Genomic DNA, 8,370 nt, shown 5'->3' on the forward strand with positions numbered 1-8,370 from the left:
AAGAATTTTCTTACATAATCACAGAGCAATTATCAGTCAGGAAATTCACATTGATACAATACTATTATAAATATAATTTACAGAACTTATTTAGAACTGACCAGTTTCCTCAACATTGTCCTTTATAGCAAAAGAAAACTCTTAATCATGTGCATTCCACCATCATACCTCTTTAGTTCCTTTTGATAGGCAAGAGTTGTTTGGCCTTTCTTTGTGTCTTCTGACACTGACATCTTTAAAGAGTGCAGGCTATTTTTAGACTGTCCCTTAATTTAGGTTTGTCTGATGTTTCCTCATGATGAAATTCATGCTATGTGTTTTGGTAGGAATATCACAGAAGTAATGCTGTGCATCATATCAGAAGGCACATAATGACTATTTGTGTTTCTCTGCTATAAAGTTACTATTTTTCCCTTTGTAATTAATGAGTACTTTGTGGAGAGCTACACTGAGATTATGTAAATATCCTGTTTTCCTCAAACTTTCACCCACAAGTTTTTTTTTTGAATGTAAATAATCGTATTTATTTAAAAAATGTTTAATTTAAATTCAATTTAGTTAACATATACTGTATTATTACTTTCTGGGGTAGAATTTAGTAATTCACCAGTTGCATATAATACTCAGTGCTCATTACATCAAGTGCCCTCCTTAATGCCCATCACCCAATTACCCTATCCCTCCCACTGACCTCCCCTCCCGCAACCCTCAGTTTGTTTCCTAGAGTTAAGAGTCTCTTGTGGTTTGCCTCCCTCTCTGTTTTCATCTTATTTTATTTCTCATTCCCTTCCCCTATGTTCATCTGTTTTATTTCTTAAATTATGGAATTTGTCTTTCTCTGGCTGACTTATTTCACTTAGCATAATATGCTCTAGTTCCATCCACATTGTTCCAATGGCAAGAGTTCATTCATTCATTCCAATGGCTGACTAATATTCCATTGTATATATACACCACATCATCTTTATCCATTCATCTATCAATAGACATCTGGGTTCTTTCCATATCTTGGCTATTGTGGACATTGCTGCTGTAAATATTGGGGTGTATGTGCCCCTTCAGATCACTATATTTGTATCTTTTGGATAAATACCTAGTAGTGCAGTTGCTGGGTTGTAGGGTAGTTCTATTTTTAACTTTTTGAGGAACCTCCATACTGTTTTCCAGGGTGGCTGCATCAGTTTACATTCCCACCAACAGTGTAAGAGGGTTCCTCTTTCTCTGCATCCCCATCAACATCTGTTTTTTCCTGTGTTGTTCATTTTAGCCAAATTTCTGACTTCACCCACAAGTTTTAATATTCACTGATGATTCTCAAGGTTTTGAATGGTGATTTTCAAATGCCTTCATTCTTTTGACATGGATTAGTTGACTTTCCACCATAAGGGACGACTTTCCCTTCTTCTACATGCTATTTGTTTATATCCCCAAGAACTCATTGTTGTCTATTGTATTCAATGGGTTATAACATATTAGTATCATTCTTTATTATAACGTTCAAAATGCCCCAGATCTGGCCAGCAGGAGGCCCTGCAAGCTGGCTTCTCTGTCCTTTTGGCAGGTCTCCATCTCTCAGACTTCCTTGTTTTCTGACATAACAAGATGCCCAAGGGCCATCTCGTACTTTCCCTGCACCAGCCCTGGAATCAGCAATTTTTTTTCAAGAGTCCTAGTTCTTTTTAGTTGAGAATGGCATTTAGGAACCAAATTTGGGCACTAGGTGTTACAGCTATACTTTTGGAATTTTGCTTTTCTATTTTGGGGGTAAAGAAAACGGAAGTCACACCACTGGCAACCAAATTCTCTTTGTTGGAAGCATTGGGAGGTAGGTAATGTCTGCCTATAGAAATTGTTGGGTATTGGTATCTTTTGAAAGCATTCTGTACCTTGGATTGTGGTACCACAGAAATTCTTGGGAAGGAGCAAAACCAAAGATGAATAGCAATGAAACTGGCTTGGAAGACTTGAAAGAATAACAGCCAATAGCTTCTTTTTAGTGAGATCTTGCTGTGTGCCAGGCAGTGATTTAGGAGCTTTACAAACATTATCTCTGCTCACCTACAGTAATTCTGGAAGGTGTGGTGAGGTTGACTGACTGGCTAATAATAACTGAGCCATGATAAGAACACAGAGAGGGAGGAAGAAAGTGAGAAAGGCTATCGAAGAGAAAAAACAGCATATCTCTGTGCTTTGGAGAAGGCAGTCTGGTGTAACAGACTAAGAATTTGAAGACTGAGATTCTAGTCTCAGCTCTGCCACTCATTGTGAGATCTGAGGTGGCCCTGTAGCCTCTTTGAACCTTAGTTTCATTGCCTGGCCACCTCACAAGGTTGTTATGAGAACCAAATTAAATGATGGCTCCAAAGCAGACTTGTAAAACTTGAAGCATTACACACATGGAAATAGTTGTTATTTACCTGGCCTAATGAGCCTAGAGTCCCTTCTTCCACCAGAGTCCACAGTTCTCTTGGAAATTCAGTTGATCTAAGTTACAGGAGAACCCTGAAGATCCATGTTCCTTCTTATCCCCATGCTCGAGGGGACTTCTAGGACATTCTTTTGGCAAATTATGGCTCTTGATATTCACATCCTTGTGTAATCCCCTCCTTGAGTGTGGGCTGATGTAGGATCTTACTTCTAACTGATAGAATGTGGCCAAGGTGATGGAATGTCACTTAGGGATTTGGCTACATAAGACGGTGACTTTCATCTTGCTGATGGACTCTCTTTCTTGCTGTCTTTGATGAAATAAGTTGCTGTGTTGAGGAGGTCCATGTGCCAAGGATGTGAAGGCCAACATCCAGCCAGGAACTGAGTCTCTCAGTCCAGCAGTCCTTGAGGAACTGAAAATCTGCCAACAATCAGGTGATCTTGGAGATGCATCCTTCCACTGTCAGGCTTTCAGATGAGACCCCAGCCATGGCAGACATCTTGATTGCAGCCTTGTGAAAGACCCTGAAACAGAGAACTCAGCAGGGGACCTGGACCCAGCTAAGCCCACAGAAACTATGAGATGAATAAATGTTTTTTTTAAGCCTCCAAGTTTATAGTTATCTGTTACTCAGCAATAGATAACTAATTATAATAACCATCATTTATATAAGCTCCTCTAATCATCTATTCTCTCCTGTATTTCATACAGTTCTGTGCTTTCCTTCCCTTTAGCCAAACTTGAAATGTCTCTCTTCCTCCAAAACCTTTCTTTTTTTTTATGAGTAAATTTTTTTTTATTTTTTATTTTAATGATTTTTTATTATATTATGTTAGTCACCATACAGTACATCCCCGGTTTCCGATGTAAGGCTCGATGATTCATTAGTTGTGTATAACACCCAGTGCACCATGCAATACGTGCCCTCCTTACTACCCATCACCGGTCTATCCCATTCTCCCACCCCCCTCCCCTCTGAAGTCCTCAGTTTGTTTCTCATAGTCCATAGTCTCTCATGTTTCATTCCCCCTTCTGATTACCCCCCCTTTCTTTATCCCTTTCTTCCCCTACCGATCATCCTAGTTCTTATGTTCCATAGATGAGAGAAATCATATGATAGTTGTCTTTCTCTGCTTGACTTATTTCACTTAGCATTATCTCCTCCAGTGCTGTCCATGTTGTAGCAAATGTTGAGAACTCGTTCTTTCTGATAGCTGAGTAATATTCCATTGTATATATGGACCACAACTTCTTAATCCAGTCATCTGTTGAAGGGCATCTCGGCTCCTTCCACGATTTAGCTATTGTGGACATTGCTGCTATGAACATTGGGGTGCATATGGCCCTTCTCTTCACTACGTCTGTATCTTTGGGGTAAATACCCAGTAGTGCAATGGCTGGATCATAGGGTAGCTCAATTTTTAACTTTTTAAGGGACCTCCACACTGTTTTCCAGAGTAGCTGTACCAACTTGCATTCCCACCAACAATGTAGGAGGGATCCCCTTTCTCCACATCCTCTCCAACAATTGTTGTTTCTTGCCTTGTCTATTTTTGCCATTCTAACTGGCGTAAGGTGGTATCTCAGTGTGGTTTTGATTTGAATTTCCTTGATGGCTAATGATTTTGAACATTTTTTCATGTGTCTGTTAGCCATTTGTATGTCTTCATTGGAAAAGTGTCTGTTCATATCTTCTGCCCATTTTTTGATTTGTTTATTTGTTTCTCGTGTATTGAGTTTGAGAAGTTCTTTGTAGATCTTGGATACCAGTCCTTTATCTGTAGTGTCATTTGCAAATATCTTCTCCCATTCCGTGGGCTGCCTCTTAGTTTTTCTGACTGTTTCCTTGGATGTGCAGAAACTTTTAATCTTGATGAAGTCCCATAAATTCATTTTATCTTTTGTTTCTCTTGCCTTTGGGGATGTGTCATGAAAAAGGTTGCTTTGGCCGATGTCGTAGAGGTTGTTGCCTATGTTCTCCTCTAGAATTTTGATGGATTCCTGTCTCACATCGAGGTCTTTCATCCATTTGGAGTTTATTTTTGTGTATGGTGTGAGAGAGTGGTCAAGTTTCATTCTTTTGCATGTAGCTGTCCAATTTTCCCAGCACCATTTATTGAAGAGACTGTCTTTTTCCCACCGGATGTTTTTTCCTGCTTTATCAAATATTAGTTGCCCAAAGAGCCGAGGGTCCATTTCTGGGCTCTCTATTCTGTTCCATTGGTCTATGTGTCTGTTTTTGTGCCAGTACCATGCTGTCTTTGTGATCACAGCTTTGTAGTACAGCTCGAAATCCGGCATTGTGATGCCCCCAGCTTTGTTTTTCCTTTTCAACAGTTCCTTGGAGATTCGGGGCCTTTTCTGTTTCCATACAAATTTAAGGACTGTTTGTTCCAGTTCTTTGAAAAATGTCCTTGGTATTTTGATCGGGATAGCATTGAAAGTGTAGATTGCTCTGGGTAGCATGGACATTTTAACTATGTTAATTCTTCCGATCCATGAGCATGGAATATCTTTCCATCTTTTTATGTCTTCCTCAATGTCTTTCAAGAGTGATTTATAGTTTCTAGAATATAGGTCCTTTACGTCTCTGGTTAAGTTAATTCCAAGGTAACGTATGGTTTTTGGTGCTATTGTAAATGGGATGGATTCCCTAATTTCTCTTTCTTCGGTCTCGTTATTCGTGTATAGAAATGCAACTGATTTCTGAGCATTTATTTTGTATCCTGCCACGTTACTGAATTGCTCTATAACTTCTAATAGTTTGGGAGTGGCTTCTTTTGGGTTTTCCATATAGAGTATCATGTCATCTGCAAAGAGAGACATTTTGACTTCTTCTTTGCCGATTTGAATACCTTTGATCCCTTTTTGTCGTCTGATTGCTGTTGCAAGGACTTCTAGTACTATGTTGAATAATAGTGGCGAGAGTGGGCATCCTTGTCGAGTTCCTGATCTTAAGGGAAAGGCTTCCAGCTTTTCCCCATTGAGAATAATATTTGCAGTAGGCTTTTCATAGATGGCTTTTATGAGATTGGGAAATGTACCTTCTATTCCTACACTCTGAAGGGTTTTAATCAGGAAAGTATGCTGTATTTTGTCAAATGCCTTTTCGGAATCGATTGAGAGGATCATATGGCTCCTGAGTCTCTTCTTGTTGATATGATGTATCACACTGATTGATTTGCGAATATTGAACCACGCTTGCATCCCAGGTATGAATCCCACTTGATCGTGATGGATAATCCTTTTAATGTACTGTTGGATTCTATTAGCAAGTATCTTGTTGAGGATTTTGGCGTCCATATTCATTAGGGAAATCGGTCTGTAATTCTCCTTTTTGAGGGGGCCTCCAAAACCTTTCTGATGTATACTCTGGAAACTTCATTCTATAGTTAACAAAGTCTCTTGTAGATTAAGAAATATGTGAATTGGGGTGCCTGGGTGGCGCAGTCGTTAAGCGTCTGCCTTTGGCTCAGGGCGTGATCCCAGCATACTGGGTTCGAGCTCCGCATCAGGCTCCTCTGCTGGTAGCCTGCTTCTTCCTCTCCCACTCCCCCTGCTTGTGTTCCCTCTCTCGCTGGCTATCTCTCTCTGTCAAATAAATAAATAAAATCTTAAAAAAAAAGAGAAATATGTGAATAAACGGAGAGATATATCTGATTCCTGCATGGGCAAACTCAGTATTATAAAGATGTGAATTCCCCGCAAATTAATTTGTAAATCGAATGCAACCAAAATCATTTTTCATTCACATTACAGTCCTAAATTATATACAGTTCTAAATTATATAGTAAACATCCAGAAATAACCAGAGAAATTCTGAAAAAGAAGAGTAATGAATACCAATCAGTCTTACCACTTATTGAAAAACATTGTAAGCCTACAGCAATTAAAACACAGTAGTACTGATTCAAAACCAACAATTCAATCAATGGGACACAATAGAAAGTTCAGGAAAAGTCATTCAGTCTATGGAGAATTTAGTATATTGAAAGATAAATATTTTAATTCATTGGTAAAAAGATAGATTATACAATAAATGGTTTTGGGATAATTGGTTTGTGATTTGGCAAAAATAAAATTGGATATCTGTCTCATTGCTTACACCAAAATAAGTTTCAGATGTATTAAAAATATGTGTTCAGCCTTCCCCCCAATACTTTATTCATAATCACACAAAAAGACTGAAAACAACCCAAATGCCCATTAACAGGTAAATGAATAGGGGCGCCTGGGTGGCTCAGTCATTAAGCGTCTGCCTTTGGCTCAGGGAGTGATCCCAGCGTTCTGGGATCGAGCCCCACATCAGGCTCCTCTGCTGGGAGCCTGCTTCTTCCTCTCCCACTCCCCCTGCTTGTGTTCCCTCTCTCACTGGCTGTCTCTCGCTGTCAAATAAATAAATAAAATCTTTAAAAAAAACAAACAGGTAAATGAATAAACAAAATGTGGTGCAGCCATACAATGGAATATTAGTCAACACTAAAAAGTAATGAACTAAAATGGACCTTGACTTGGGGAGATTATCCTGGATTATTTGGGTGGGATCAATGTAATCACAAGGGAGGGAGGAGAGTCAGAGTCAGAGAAAATGTGACATCAGATGCAGAGATCAGAAAGAGAGATTTGAAGATGCCTCAGTGCTGGCTTTGAAGATGAAGAAGGGGCCATGAGCCAAGAAATCCAAGAGTAAAAGTGGAAAAGCTGGAAAAAACAAGGAAATAATTCTTTCTTAGTCTCCAGAAAAAAAACACAGTCTTTGATTTTAGTCCTAAAAGGATCATTTCAGACTTCTGATCTCCAGAACTGCAAGATAATAAATTTGCACTGTTTTAAGCCAATAAGTTTGTGGTAATTTGTTACAGCAGCAATAGGAAGTCTGATGTATATAGTTAAAAAAATCAAAAAATCAAAACTATATAAATAGGTGTACACTGATATGCAGTGCTCGCACCCTGTCCCGATCCACTTATTTCCCCTTGAACACTTGAACTGGTTTATTAATTTCTTGTTCATTCATCCAATCTTTCTTTATGCCAATATGAGCAAATGTGAATTTTTATCCCAATTTCCTCCTTTCTTACACAAAAGGTAACATACTATATATACTTTTCTGTCTTTCACTTTTTTCCCCAAGTAAAAATGTAAGGCTAGGTAAAATTGACTGTGTATAAATGTACACTTTAGTGAGTGACACTGTATATAAAGTCAAAGGACACACTTGGAAAAATACTTGCACATAATCCACAGTAAAAATAAAAAGTTAATTGTCCACTAATAGGGAATTACTCAAATAAATTATGTTACATTCATATAATGGAATACTATGCAGTCATTGAAACACATGTAAAGTCAAGGAAGAAATTAGAATTGGGTGATGGTCAAAAAGAACTTTAACCTTACATTAATGCTTTAAAAACTTTTAAAGTATCATTTACTCTTATATCACTTGTGTAATTAAAAATTATTTAAAACTGGGGTGCCTGGGTGGCTCAGTCATTAAGCGTCTACCTTCGGCTCAGGGTGTGATCCCAGCGTTATGGGATCGAGCCCCACATCAGGCTCCTCCACTGGGAGCCTGCTTCTTCCTCTCCCACCCACCCCCCCACTTGTGTTCCCTCTCTCTGGCTGTCTCTCTGTCAAATAAATAAATAAAATCTTTTAAAAAATTATTTAAAACTAAAAACGGGGGAATTAACAAGTAAGTATAGATCTATGTAACTCAGAACAATGTCAAATATATAATGTTAATTGAAGAAGGCGCTTGCAAAATAGTAATTGTAGTATGATCCTATTTTTGATAAAACATTACTATTAGCATAGAAAAATAAGGACTATATAACAAACTTAGTAGTTATCTCAAGGGTGTGAGATTATGAGGGACTTTTGGCTTTCTACATTAAATGTTTACATAATGTTTAAATTTTAAAACATGTATCACT

Source organism: Ursus maritimus (genome assembly GCF_017311325.1).
Source record: "Ursus maritimus isolate PB19 chromosome X unlocalized genomic scaffold, ASM1731132v1 scaffold_X1, whole genome shotgun sequence".
Classification (NCBI taxonomy): domain Eukaryota; kingdom Metazoa; phylum Chordata; class Mammalia; order Carnivora; family Ursidae; genus Ursus; species Ursus maritimus.